Below are 14,834 nucleotides of genomic sequence, written 5' to 3'. Positions count from 1 at the left end.
AAACTGTTGAAGTGTCAGCACTGTAAAACAACGGGGGAATCGACTTTATTCCTGGCACTGAGCGCCCTTTCGCACCTTACTGTGTCCCCTCCGTGGTTTGTGAGGACTGGTGTGCGGGCCGTGAGAAGCAGTCGACACTCGTGAGGGAGAAGACTTAGTTGGTCTTGCTCCGAGGAGCCGCAGAGTTGTTGACGGGAAGTTCCTGTTCGGCAATCGTGAAAGAAGAAATAGGACTTCGCAGCCCAAGTTACTTCCTGTATGAATACTGGAGTAAAGGAAGAAAGGTGAAGAAATACTTAGGCGACCTCTGGTGTTCCTGTGTGTTGCATCGGATGCAGAGGGATTCACACCAGTCCATGAGGTGAGCCCATGAAGCTGCGTGAGGTGAGGTGCGTGGAGCAGGCAAAGAGCTGCATTACTGTCACTGCATTAGAAACTGACCCGAGGCAGAGGGTTTGGCGATCGAAGCAAGAGTGAGTGACAGCAAAGGAGCGGGACCCACTTAACCAGGGAACTTCGGGGTCGAGTAAAAAAAGTGGTTTATGAGAATTCTGAACTATTGTTTATTATGGTGAAGGAGATTAACCAAAGCAGACCCAATCTGTATGGCTCAGAATTGCAGTGAGCCTGTGAAACACGGTCAGGAGCGGTGAGCGGAACATTGTGAGCAGTCAACCTTTGAAACTGAATGGTGGCAGTGAGTTGTAACTGCGTGAGGAAAGAGCTGAGGAACAGGGGGTAGCGATCCTGGGTTCCCATGATCGAAAATTCACTGAGGCAGCGTTTTCGAGCTGTTGGAAATGTCTGAGAGGATCAGGGAAGGAGTTTAACCCCTGTTGCCACCAGAGAAACAGAACTGAGGCAGCGTGGTGAAGCTGTGTGAGGAAAGAGCAGAGGAACAAGGGGTGTAGCGAACCTGGGTTCCCACGAATAGAAAAAAAATAAAAAAATCCACTGAAGCAGTGTCTTTAGAGGTTTGAAACGTCTTAGAGGATCAGAGAAGGCGTTGAACCCTTGAAGCCACATGAGAAATAGAACTGAGGCAATGCAATTGAGCTGCGTGTGGAGATGGCAAAGGAAAATATCAGGGTTCCGTGTGGTAAACTAAACCGAAGCAGCGCGCAGAAGCAGCGTGAGGAAATCTCAGAACTGAGGTAGAGTGTTTGGAAGCGGCGTGAGGAGAATCCAAAGGAACAGAGGGAGCGTGGCGAACCTCCAGGGTTCTGTGAAGTAAACTAAACCGCATCAGCGTGGTGAAGCAGCGTGAGGAAGATTCAGAACTGAGGCAGCGCTTGGAAGCGGTGTGTGGAGATTTCAGGAGCGAGGTAAACTACAGGGTTCCGTGTCAGTAAACTAAACCGCAGCAGCGTGTTGAAGCAGCGTGAGGAAGATTCAGAACTGAGGCAGCGCTTGGAAGCGGTGTGTGGAGATTTCAGGAGCGAGGTAAACTACAGGGTTCTGTGTAAGTAAACTAAACCGCAGCAGCGTGTTGTAGCAGCGTGAGGAAGTTTCAGAACTGAGGCAGTGCTAGGAAGCGGTGAGTGGAGATTCCAGAGGAACAGAGGGAGTGGACAATCCACAGGGTTTCGTGTTTTAAACGGAATCTAAGCAGCAAGTTGTGGCAGCGTGAGGAAACCCTCAGTGGGGCAGAGAGTGCAAGGAATTCTTGTGGCGGAGTTAACACAGATGGGAGGCAGCACGTCTTGAGAGGGATACGTATCTCTGTGCATTATTGACTGTGAGTTTAGAAGGGTCTTAAACCCACAGACGGAGTGAGCAAAGCATATTCAGTGAATTCAGGGAGCCCTGCAGGGTAATTATAAGCGGAGTTGGAGAAGTGACCTTCAAAGAAAGAATCTCAGTGGCAATAGCCTGCTTATTTCATTTAACCAGTTTAGGGGCGCAAGAAAGTCCTACTAAGTGCACTCGTACCGCCATCTTTCTGTTTTAAGGCGGAGATTACATCTTCACGTGAATTCCCAGAATATAGCTGCGCGTTTTACATGGAGTGGGGCAAGAAATACAATTTCCCGTCACCCGTGCCGTTTATGGAGAGAAATAAAAAAAAAACTGCAGAATGGGGTGAGTGGAAGGAATATTTTGAGAAGTATATAACAGTCTTCGAGGAAGAGAAAGTATCTCTTTTACCTGAGGAAAAGGCAGAAATATTGCGTCACAGTTTAGGAACTGGAGGACGGAAAAGGTACCACGAAATGGAGAAAATATTGACAGAAGGGTCAGTCAGAAATTTTTATGAGGACATTTTGAGTGTGTTGGATGAATACGAAAAACAAGTCTCGTTGGTAAAGATACAAAGGAATGAAGAGATCAAGGAAAGAACGGTGAGCAAAGAGGAAGATAATGCTAGAAAAGAAAACCCAGTGGGTACCATCTTCCAAGGCGGAGTAAAGACAGATATGATCTCAGATTCAGGATCACGTCATAGTTTGATGAGCAAGAGTGTATGGAATAGAGAAGTAGCTAAAAAATATGGAGAAGAATTTAAAGAGGCCAAAATATCCCTAATAACTTATACAGGGGAGGACATCAACGTAAATGGGTACAAAGTTATGGATTCAATGCACAAGGGAAATAATACTTGGAGTACCATACATATAACGGAATGTGGACCCACCAGGCAAGGGGGAAAGGAACAAAAGAAATTGAGAATTTCACGTAATGGAGTAAGAAAAAAACACATGAGTGAGCAGGCACAGATCAGAAGCATGCATGGAACAAAGAGTGAAGCACAGGGGGCTCGTGAGCCGAAATCAAAGGGTTCGGTAGTTTTTGAAGGAGCTGCAAGAAATGAAGTGTGTGGAAAAGAAGTGGCTAAGGGCAAACGAAAGAAAAAACGAGAGACTGCCCAAGGTTGGGTGGATGAAAGAGAAATACGCAAGAAACAGGAGAGAGAAAGAAGTGAAGGTATAGTTGGAGAAAAAGAAGTATTCGAGAGAGAGGGAGAATGCATAAGTACCACAGCTATTGAGCGGCAAAAGATAAAAAGTAAGAGTAACCAATTTAATCGTAAAGAAACGTGGCAAAATACCACACCGTCCAAGTCCTGGACCAAAACGAAAGAGGAGTATGTGGACAATTGGGAATAGGAAAGAGAAGTGAACTTGAATCTAAGAGTGAGAATAAAAGAAAACATTTCCAAAGAAACAATAGTGACAAGTTGGAGAGTGAGTATGGAAATGCAGAAAATACGAAAAGATTTCCCATTAAAGGTGCTGTTGGGGAAAAAATGGTCCACTCTATGAGAATAGGAGAAAGTACAAGTTTCATGACCCAGAAAACACACCTAACCTGCTTCTATGGTGGTCTCGTGAGGGAACAGGAGGACAGACTGAGAGCAGACGAGGCTCATGTTGATGTCCTGGAGCCGTTTGAAAAGGAACTCGATAGTGGTCTGGACTATGGTAATGGCCAAGGGAAGCAGGATAAAAGATGGCCTAGACCAGTCACCTAGGATGACATTATAAGAGAGACATAGTGGGCCAGTGGGAGATGCCGAGATGTCACCTGGCCCAAGTGACTGCCTAAGAAAAAAAAAAAGGAGTGGTACCGCCGGGACAGTCCCTCCCTAAGGGGATGGATAGACTTGTTAGAGAATTGCGGTACCCAAGGGGGTTATAGACTGTTGGGCTCGTTCAGACTAGGGGAACCCCAGGGTGATAGTGATGTGGCACACACCTGTGTCAACCTACGTCATGGGGCTCCTTTAAGAGACGTTGGGGAGAGATGGTGTGGAGTAAGTAAAGGTTTTTCAGGTACAGGAAGCATCAGTCGCACCTATGGGACACATATTGCTTTTCCCCTGCGATACTAGTCGGGTCTTCTAGTGGGACCCAGCAGATCATATTTCCCATTTTTTTTCCAGAGTTCTTCCATCCTGTGCCACACAGGGCTAACCCCAAGGTTATGGTCCATCGTTTAAAGTTGCCCAGGATTCTTTTCCATCCTGTTGCTGTTTAGGTATCTGTTTTCTTCCGTTTTTCCCACAGGTCTCTTCTCTCTCTCTCTCTCTCTCTCTCTCTCTCTCTCTCTCTCTCTCTCTCTCTCTCTCTCTCTCTCTCTCTCTCCTGTTCCTCTTCCTTTGCTGTTCTCTCCTAGCATCCTTTCTTCCCTGTTCCCTTTAGGGGGGAAGGTGTGTTGTAACCTCACCTGTGGACTTTTCCGTCACATACCCCTTCCCTTCCACCCTCTTGGTATGGTCCGCTCTGCCTCTGGGAGCGCGTGATAGAATGTTGGCTGTGAGAGACAGCCGCCAAGCTGGGAGCACCTGTTTAAGCTATGACTAATAAATCTTACATTTGGAACTCACGTTGAGTAGTGATTTATTACTACAGCATGCTTTTACGTCATTTCCTCATCTGGAATGTGCAAACAGAGACTTCAACAGAAACTAGTCATTACACAGGAGTCCATTGTTGGTATATGGTTGCAGTCACAGACATACTGTAAATAAGCTAGGGCAACTTCAATCAAAAGAACAGCTCAGCAGTAGCACATCAATACATAAAATTAATCAAATGAAAAATAGTGACACTAATATATAGAAAAATACAAAAATTATTTTATTTGCTACATGGTAGTCATTAAAAAAGAGATAGTATAAATTATACATCTGTAGGCGGAAAGATGACATGAGCAATATTTTAACTTTCAGTCATTTCTTTAGCCTATCAAACATGATTATTCATAAAAATCAGTTCATAAATCAATGGTTAAAATTATTGTAAACAATGTCCATAGAACAAACGATTTATCAAGTGGTTTCCAAGTTGTGTCTCAACGCGCGTTTCGGCAGCCCACGCTGCCTTCCTCAGGAGTTCCACCTCCAAAAAAGTATATTCTGCAAGAACGATAGAATATCACTACAATGCTTTAAAAGATGAACAAAATAGTGTCACTCTATGAATCCAACAATATACTTCAAACAAATCATAAAGCTAATGATACAATACACCAAAATGATGCTACAATTCAAATCTGTACTAAACTTAATAGGAGCCATACAATAAAGTTAAATTCAAAAGACAAAAATTACACACAAGACTTGAAAAGGTGTATGAAGAATATCGAGAGAATTAAATAAAGGTGAGGTAACAAGGAGGGGCGCGGAAGGGGGTAGAGGATTAGACCCAAAGGTTCACAGATGGACATTGAATGACTGAGAGAGAAAAATATCTCTACCCTGGTCTGTACCTCGTGTTAGAAGTCTGGTCTCTTTGGTATACTGAACTGTTACTAAGGTGGCAAAAATCACTGAAAAACACCTGCCGATGGATATATAGTTCCCACAGACATACACAGGGAATGGTGGAGCAAACTATCTGTTATGAACCAAAGGCAGGTATGTATTATGACACCAGTGCTGCTATATGTGTGACCTACCAAGTGCTTGAGCCTCTAGCTCTCTCTAGCTATAATGTCATGTGTGTCGCTGGAATCGGTGTCGTGTGTGTACCCTTGCACCGTCCAGTGTAGAGGTGGGCAAGCCACTAATATCTCGAGCCAGGCTTGAGCCTGAAACAAGGCTTATCTCGATATCCTCTTGGAACCTCGAGCCTATAAAGAGCTGAGCTTTCATGTGGTTCCTGCCTGCCATCCTCCCTCTACCCAGGATGTGGCATTACGGCCAGAGCTGCCACCGTTGGAACTGGGGAGCCAGGTTTGAGTCCCAGCATTGACTCAACATTCTGTGAATCTGGGCAAACACATAGGGCCCTATTATGATGGCGGACGGACGCACCCCTGCGTAAGAGGGACCGTCCGCATGGGCAGCGGCGGTCCCTCCACGGCAATTAGGATGTGACCGCCACCCTGGCGGTCACATCCTGTATTTTTTACATTGCGGCGGGTGCTGCTTGAAGCAGCACCCGCCGCAATGTAAACAAGCATTAGAAATGCAATCGGGCTCGGATTTATTTGAGTTTGAGCTAATGGCATTGTAAATGCCAATGTATTGTTGCTATGTGTTATGGAGTGTGTTCATGTGGTGTGTACTGCCAGTGATCTTCTTGTGAGTGTGAGAAGCTTGCACCTCTGCTGCCTGTGGTCTCCTTGTGAGTGTAAGAAGCTTGCACTGCTGCTGCCTGTGATGTCCTTCTTGTGAGTGTAAGAAGCTTGCACTGCTGCTGCCTGTGATGTCGTTCTTGTGAGTGTGAGAAGCTTGCACAGCTGCTGCCTGTGAGTATGAGAAGATTGCATTGTGCATCTCTGTGCTGTGCCTGTTCTTTATAAGGGACTCTTGCTCTGTTGCTGCTGCTGCCTTGGCACAGTACCTGCTGTGAGTGTGTGAGGGAAGCTTGCACCGCTGCTGCTTGTGATGTCCTTCTTGTGAGTGGGAGAAGCTTGCACCTCAGCTGCCTGTGGTATCCTTGTGAGTGTAACAAGCTTGCACAGCTGCTGCCTGTGATGTCCTTCGTGTGAGTGTGAGAAGCTTGCACCGCTGCTGCCTGTGAGTATGAGAAGATTGCATTGTGCATCTCTGTGCTGTGCCTGTTCTTTGTAAGGGACTCTTGCTCTGTTGCTGCTGCTGCCTTGGCACAGTACCTGCTGTGAGTGTGTAAGGGAAGCTTGCACCACTGCTGCTTGTGATGTCGTTCTTGCGAGTGTGAGAAGCTTGCACCTCTGCTGCCTGTCGTCTCCTTGTGAGTGTAAGTAGCTTGCACTGCTGCTGCCTGTGATGTCGTTCTTGTGAGTGTGAGAAGCTTGCACTGCTGCTGCTTGTGATGTCCTTCTTGTGAGTGGGAGAAGCTTGCACCTCAGCTGCCTGTGGTCTCCTTGTGAGTGTGAGAAGCTTGCACCGCTGCTGTTTGTGATGTCCTTCTTGTGAGTGTGAGAAGCTTGCACCGCTGCTGTTTGTGATGTCCTTCTTGTGAGTGGGAGAAGCTTGCAACTCAGCTGCCTGTGGTCTCCTTGTGAGTGTAAGAAGCTTGCACAGCTGCTGCCTGTGATGTCCTACTCACTACTCTACTCTACTCACTACTCACTACTCTGCACTCACTACTCACTACTCTACTCACTACTCACTACTCTACTCACTACTCTACTCACTACTCTACTCACTACTCTACTCACTACTCTGCACTCACTACTCACTACTCTGCTCACTACTCACTACTCTACTCACTACTCTCCACTCACTACTCTGCACTCACTACTCACTACTCTACTCACTACTCACTTCTCTACTCACTACTCTGCACTCACTACTTTACTCTCTACTCACTACTCACTACTCTACTCACTACTCACTACTCTACTCACTACTCTACTCACTACTCACTACTCACTTCTCTACTCACTACTCTGCACTCACTACTTTACTCACTACTCTACTCACCTCACTACTCTACTCACTACTCTACTCACTACTCACTACTCTACTCACTACTCTACTCACTACTTTCTACTCACTACTCACTACTCTACTCACTACTCACTACTCTGCACTCACTACTCACTACTCTGCTCACTACTCACTACTCTACTCACTACTCACCTCACTACTCTACTCACTACTCTACTCACTACACTACTCACTACTCTACTCACTACTCTACTCACTACTCTACTCACTACTCACTACTCTGCACTCACTACTCACTACTCTGCTCACTACTCACTACTCTACTCTCTACTCACTACTCTGCACTAACTACTCACTACTCTACTCACTACTCTACTCACTACTCTGCACTCACTACTCACTACTCTGCACTCACTACTCACTACTCTACTCACTACTCACTACTCACTACTCTACTCACTACTCTACTCACTACTCTACTCACTACTCTACTCACTACTCTACTCACTACTCTGCACTCACTACTCACTACTCTGCACTCACTACTCACTACTCTACTCACTACTCTACTCACTACTCTACTCACTACTCTACTCACTACTCTACTCACTACTCACTACTGCACTCACTACTCACTACTCTGCACTCACTACTCACTACTCTACTCACTACTCACTTCTCTACTCACTACTCTGCACTCACTACTTTACTCACTACTCTACTCACTACTCACTACTCTACTCACTACTCACTACTCTACTCACTACTCACTTCTCTACTCACTACTCTGCACTCACTACTCTACTCACTACTCTACTCACTACTTTCTACTCACTACTCACTACTCTGCACTCACTACTCACTACTCTGCTCACTAATCACTACTCTACTCACTACTCACCTCACTACTCTACTCACTACTCTACTCACTACTCTACTCACTACTCTACTCACTACACTACTCACTACTCTACTCACTACTCTACTCACTACTCACTACTCTGCACTCACTACTCACTACTCTGTGGAGAAGCGTGGCTCAGTGGTTAGAGGCGGCAGACCCGGAAGCTGAGATCGGCCGTGGACCAGGGTTCGATTCCCCGCCTCGGCGGGTCTCGGGCTCAAAATTCCACGGACTCGATAATTCTCGCTCCGGTGCCTACTCGACTCACAGGGTCACACTCTGCGACTCTGGGCAATAGCTTGCTTAATCTCCACTACGGCCCCTCGCGGCGGGATGCCTGGCTTTCACCTTGTGGATACCCTGCCGGGGTATCTCACAGGGGAATACCAGGACGGGTTCCCTAAGCAAGCGCCTTGATACCTTCGGGTGATACGTGCGCTATATAAGTCACAATACATTACATTACTCTGCTCACTACTCACTACTCTACTCTCTACTCACTACTCTGCACTCCCTACTCTGCACTCACTACTCTGCACTCACTACTCACTACTCTGCACTCACTACTCACTACTCTGCACTCTACTCACTACTCTACTCACTACTCACTACTCTGCACTCACTACTCTGCACTCACTACTCACTACTCTACTCACTACTCTACTCACTACTCTACTCACTACTCTGCACTCACTACTCTGCTCACTACTCACTACTCCGCTCACTACTCTCCACTCACTACTCTGCACTCACTACTCTACTCTCTAGTCACTACTCACTACTCTAGTCACTACTCACTACTCTACTCACTACTCTACTCACTACTCACTACTCTACTCACTACTCACTACTCTACTCACTACTCACTTCTCTACTCACTACTCTGCACTCACTACTCTACTCACTACTCACTACTCTACTCACTACTCTACTCACTACTCACTTCTCTACTCACTACTCTGCACTCACTACTCTACTCACTACTCTACTCACTACTTTCTACTCACTACTGACTACTCTACTCACTACTCACTACTCTGCACTCACTACTCACTACTCTGCTCACTACTCACTACTCTACTCACTACTCACCTCACTACTCTACTCACTACTCTACTCACTACTCTACTCACTACACTACTCACTACTCTACTCACTACTCTACTCACTACTCACTACTCTGCACTCACTACTCACTACTCTGCTCACTACTCACTACTCTGCTCACTACTCACTACTCTACTCACTACTCACTACTCTACTCACTACTCACTTCTCTACTCACTACTCACTTCTCTGCACTCACTACTTTACTCACTACTCTACTCTACTCACCTCACTACTCTACTCACTACTCTACTCACTACTCACTACTCTACTCACTACTCTGCACTCACTACTCTGCACTCACTACTCTACTCACTACTCTACTCACTACTCTACTCACTACTCTACTCACTACTCTACCCACTACTCTACCCACTACTCTACTCACTACTCTACTCACTACTCTACTCACTACTCACTACTCTGCACTCACTACTCATTACTCTGCTCACTACTCACTACTCTACTCACTACTCTACTCACTACTCTGCACTCACTACTCACTACTCTACTCACTGCTCTACTCACTACTCACTGCTCTACTCACTACTCACTACTCTGCACTCACTACTCACTACTCTGCACTCACTACTCACTACTCTGCACTCACTACTCACTACTCTGCACTCTACTCACTACTCTACTCACTACTCACTACTCTGCACTCACTACTCACTACTCTACTCACTACTCTACTCATTACTCACTACTCTACTCACTACTCACTACTCACTACTCTACTCACTACTCACTACTCTACTCACTACTCACTACTCTACTCACTACTCACTACTCACTACTCTACTCACTACTCACTACTCACTACTCTACTCACTACTCACTACTCTACTCACTACTCACTACTCTACTCACTACTCACTACTCTACTCACTACTCAACTCACTACTCACTACTCACTACTCTACTCACTACTCACTACTCTACTCACTACTCTACTCACTACTCTACTCACTACTCTACTCACTACTCACTACTCTACTCACTACTCACTACTCACTACTCCCTACTCTGCACTCCCTACTCTGCCCTCCCTACTCTGCCCTCCCTACTCTGCCCTCCCTACTCTGCCCTCCCTACTCTGCCCTCCCTACTCGGCCCTCCCTACTCGGCTCTCCCTACTCTGCCCTCACTACTCTGCCCTCACTACTCTGCCCTCACTACTCTGCCCTCACTTCTCTGCCCTCACTACTCTGCCCTCACTACTCTGCCCTCTGCCCTCACTACTTTGCCCTCTGCCCTCACTACTCTGCCCTCCCTACTCTGCCCTCACTACTCTGCCCTCACTACTCTGCCCCCACTACTCTGCCCTCACTACTCTGCCCTCACTACTCTGCCCTCACTACTCTGCCCTCACTACTCTGCCCTCACTACTCTGCACTCCCTACTCTGCACTCCCTACTCTGCACTCCCTACTCTGCACTCCCTACTCTGCACTCACTACTCTGCACTCACTACTCTGCCCTCACTACTCTGCCCTCACTACTCTGCCCTCACTACTCTGCCCTCACTACTCTGCCCTCACTACTCTGCACTCTGCCCTCCCTACTCTGCACTCTGCCCTCACTACTCTGCCCTCACTACTCTGCCCTCACTACTCTGCCCTCACTACTCTGCACTCACTACTCTGCACTCACTACTCTGCGGGTGTGTGGTGGTGTGTGTGTGGTGGTGTGTGTGTTTGTGTGTGTGGTGGTGGTGTGTGTGTTTGTGTGTGTGGTGGTGGTGGTGTGTGTGTGTGGTGGTGGTGTGTGTGTGTGGTGGTGTGTGTGTGTGTGTGTGTGTGTGGTGGTGGTGTGTGGTGGTGGTGGTGTGTGTGGTGGTGTGTGTGTGTGTAGTGGTGTGTGTGTGTGTGTGGTGTGTGTGTGGTGGTGTGGGTGTGTGTGTGGTGGTGTGTGTGGTGGTGTGTGTGGTGATGTGTGTGGTGATGTGTGTGGCGGTGTGCGCTTGGTGAAAGCGTGCACTGCCGGATGGTGGTGTGCGCGTGTGTAGTTGTGTGTGTAGTTGTGTGTGTGTAGTAGTGTGTGTGTGTGTGTAGTAGCGTGTGTGTGTGTAGTAGCGTGTGTGTGTAGTAGCGTGTGTGTGTGTAGTAGCGTGGGTGTGTGCGTGTGCGGTTGGTTGTGGGGTTGAGTGTGTGTGTGGTTGAGTGTGTGTGTGTGGTTGAGTGTGTGTGTGTGGTTGAGTGTGTGTGTGTGTGGTTGAGTGTGTGTGTCTGTGGTTGTGTGTGTGTGGTTGAGTGTGTGTGGTTGAGTGTGTGTGGGTGTGTGCGTGGGCGTGTGGTTGTGTGCGTGGGCGTGTGGTTGTGTGGGTGTGTGCGTGGGCGTGTGGTTGTGTGTGCGTGGGCGTGTGGTTGTGTGGGGGTGTGCGTGGGGTTGTGTGCGTGGGCATGCGGTTGTGTGTGCGTTGTGTGTGTGCGTGCGTGCGGTTGTGTGTGTGCGGTTGTGCGTGTGTGCGGTTGTGTGTGTGTGCGGTTGTGTGTGTGTGTGTGTGCGGTTGTGTGTGTGTGTGTGTGCGGTTGTGTGGGTGTGTGCGGTTGTGTGCGGTTGTGTGCGGTTGTGTGCGGGTGTGTGCGGTTGTGTGTGGGTGTGTGTGCGGTTGTGTGGGTGTGTGCGGTTGGGTGTGTATGGTTGGGTGTGTATGGTTGGGTGTGTATGGTTGGGTGTGTATGGTTGGGTGTGTACAAGCCACATCGTTCACACAGAGCTCTGTATATAAAGGTCATGCAATTTGTACATGCGATTTTGAAAGTAATGTATTTCTGAGAGCAGCACCCATTTTTTTTTAGATACCTGCTTACAAGATAAACCATATCTTCTTTACAAAGTAAAGGAGGCCTTCCCTTTGTAGGGAAAAACAATATAATTCTGTTAAATGAGTGAACGAAATGCATTGGGGCAGAAAAATAAAAGGGAAATGAAGCAGGAGTGAAGTGTGCGTGAAAAGGAGAAGGCTGTTAGTGCAAGAAATCAGTGGCTAGGCTTGTATGAGAAGCAGGAGCTGTGGGAAAAGGTGTGAGGGGGAAGTGAATGCGTGGGATCTGCGAAGGCTTTGTGTGAAAGGGAACTGTTGACATTGGTCACAGGAGGATGTACCAGTGTCTGCTTGGGCAGTGAGTGAGTGATCTGGTAATAGGACACTGGGAATGAGTTTGAAAAACTGGTATGAACATTAGGGTGAAGCAAGTCTCTAATGATAGGACACTGAATGATAGTACAATGAGTGATCTGGTACAACGGCAGTAGGAATCTGGTAACCGGACTGTGAGAGTAAATGTGAGGCTCCCAGTGAGAGGAAAGCGAGGTGGAGTGTTTTTTTTATGAAAGGCTGGAGAGAGTGAGTCATGGTGACGAGACAGGGAGCGAGTGAGGAATCTGGCAATAGCTGGGAAGATGCAAGGGATCTGGTAAGAGGACAACGAGAGCTACTGCAAGGGGTCTGTTATGAGGGCAGTAAATTAAAGTGATCTTCTATTTTGACATTAAAAGTTTGAGTTCGGGTGAGTGGGCACGAGTGCTTATCAAAGCACTTTGTTTGTTTTTTTACTTTCAGCTGTGCTAAACAGCTAAACATATCCCTGACAAAACCAACAGATTTTGTATAGGAGAGTCCTATTTGCTTTGCCAATGCTTGTTTAGCCTACCTCAGTCAAAGAGCAGGCGCGGGTTTGCCGGCGCGCACACAGAGCTCAAGAAAAAAAAAAAACAGCAGTGCACACGCTCCCAGCACCATCTGCCTTCAATTACCGGCACCTCGGACAGCTGGTAATTGAGGATTTATGTATTCTTCTGCGCGTGTCCGAACACTTTATGCAGGAAGTGGACATTGCAAAAATTCCAAAGCCCTATGGCGTGCTGCCTTACTTAAACACAGCCTTGCCTGGACCAATTACCATTCACATGGCAGAATACCACACGCAAAAAACGCGCGCTTTCTGGAATGCGGCAGCCCACACCCCTTTCTGAACTTTTTTTTTTTTATAACATTAGAGCTCGGAAGCCCCGCCCCACTTCGTGTGACATAGGCCCGAGCCCTAAAAATGAAAGCAGTGCATTTGCATGCACAAAGCGGCAGGCACCACGCGGTGCCTGCCGCTTCGTGCACGCAAAGGCAGGGGGGTACCATAGGTACCCCCCATGTGCACCCCCCACCCCCCTTCACCCAGGGGGCCCGCTACGGGCCCCCGAGGTGAAGATCCACATGCTTTTCCTCGGCGGAGAATCCGCCGCGGAAAAGCATGTTTGCACAGCCATACTAATATGTCTGGCGGTGTCTGAGAGACACCGCCACCATATTAGGCCTTTTCCGCCGCGGTTGTAAGCCAACCGCGGCGGAAAAGCGGCAGACAGAAACCAGGACCCACCAGCCATCCTAATGTGGCGGTGGGTCTTTGGTGGGTCTGCAGAGGATTTTCCGCATCCTCCGGGCCGGCGGTGGCTTCCGCCGGCCCGGAGGATGTGGAAAATCCTCTATCGTAATGTGCCCCTTAATCTGCCCCTGCCTATAAACAATCAATGTGACCTTGTGTAAGGTAACTGATGCTCATGTGACGCGCCAAATACCTTTGGGTTGAGCTCACGATATATAAAAACTGCATAAAAGTGCACAAAGAGTCAAAAACAAAGCCTTAACATAAGATGAGACAAATAAGTACCCATTTACTGGCTGTTTCCACAATGTGAAACCAGAAAATCTGTCTAAATCGCGGCTTGCATGCTTAAATTGAGTGATTTTAGGCAAATATTTTATTTCACCAAACTACATTTTCTTCATTATAGCATATGAAAACACATTCAAATATATGAGTTCAGAATAACCTTTGGGCACAAACCTAGTGTGTTTGATTTAACAGACTATAAAGTTGCTGTTAAATAATCCATATAGAAAAGGGCAACTCATTAACCTCTTGCGAGCTTGGGTATCACCCAGAATATGGGTAAATGGCAAACAAGGAAATCATTTGTAGATGTATTTTCTTAAAAAACAAAAATAAATTACCTGTGCAAAGAGTGACAGTTAGAATTAAACCTATGATTGAAACATATATCTAGGAATTATATGAATGGATCACATGAAATACTCAAGAAACAGGTGTACGCAATGTTCAAATTGACTTTGTATTCAATATATATTATCTGGGACAGTGCTGGACTGGACGGACCAGGCATTGGGTGCTTCTCTAGGAGGTTGGAAGGGCTTTGAAGCGGTGGGGGTTGGTTATATCAACTACCAGTAACAAAAGCAGCAAGCAGTGTTTCCAAACTCCTTCGGCTAGGCAGTGCTTCCACAGGGGCTGGTCTGAGAAAATCACCAGGGCTACTTTGGGTTCCCAGTCCAGCCCTGAACAGGAGGTGCATGTCAAAAACATTCCAGACAAACATTAACCTTGTCAATCAAAATCAAATGGAGCATCAATGTTATAAACTCAAAGGTCAATGTATGTAGAGTCCACTCCTACGTAATTCAATGCCTATCCACCATGAAGAC

This window comes from Lissotriton helveticus, chromosome 1_1 (genome assembly GCF_964261635.1).
Source record: "Lissotriton helveticus chromosome 1_1, aLisHel1.1, whole genome shotgun sequence".
Taxonomy (NCBI): Eukaryota; Metazoa; Chordata; class Amphibia; order Caudata; family Salamandridae; genus Lissotriton; species Lissotriton helveticus.
Note: the sequence above shows the minus strand (reverse complement) of the source record.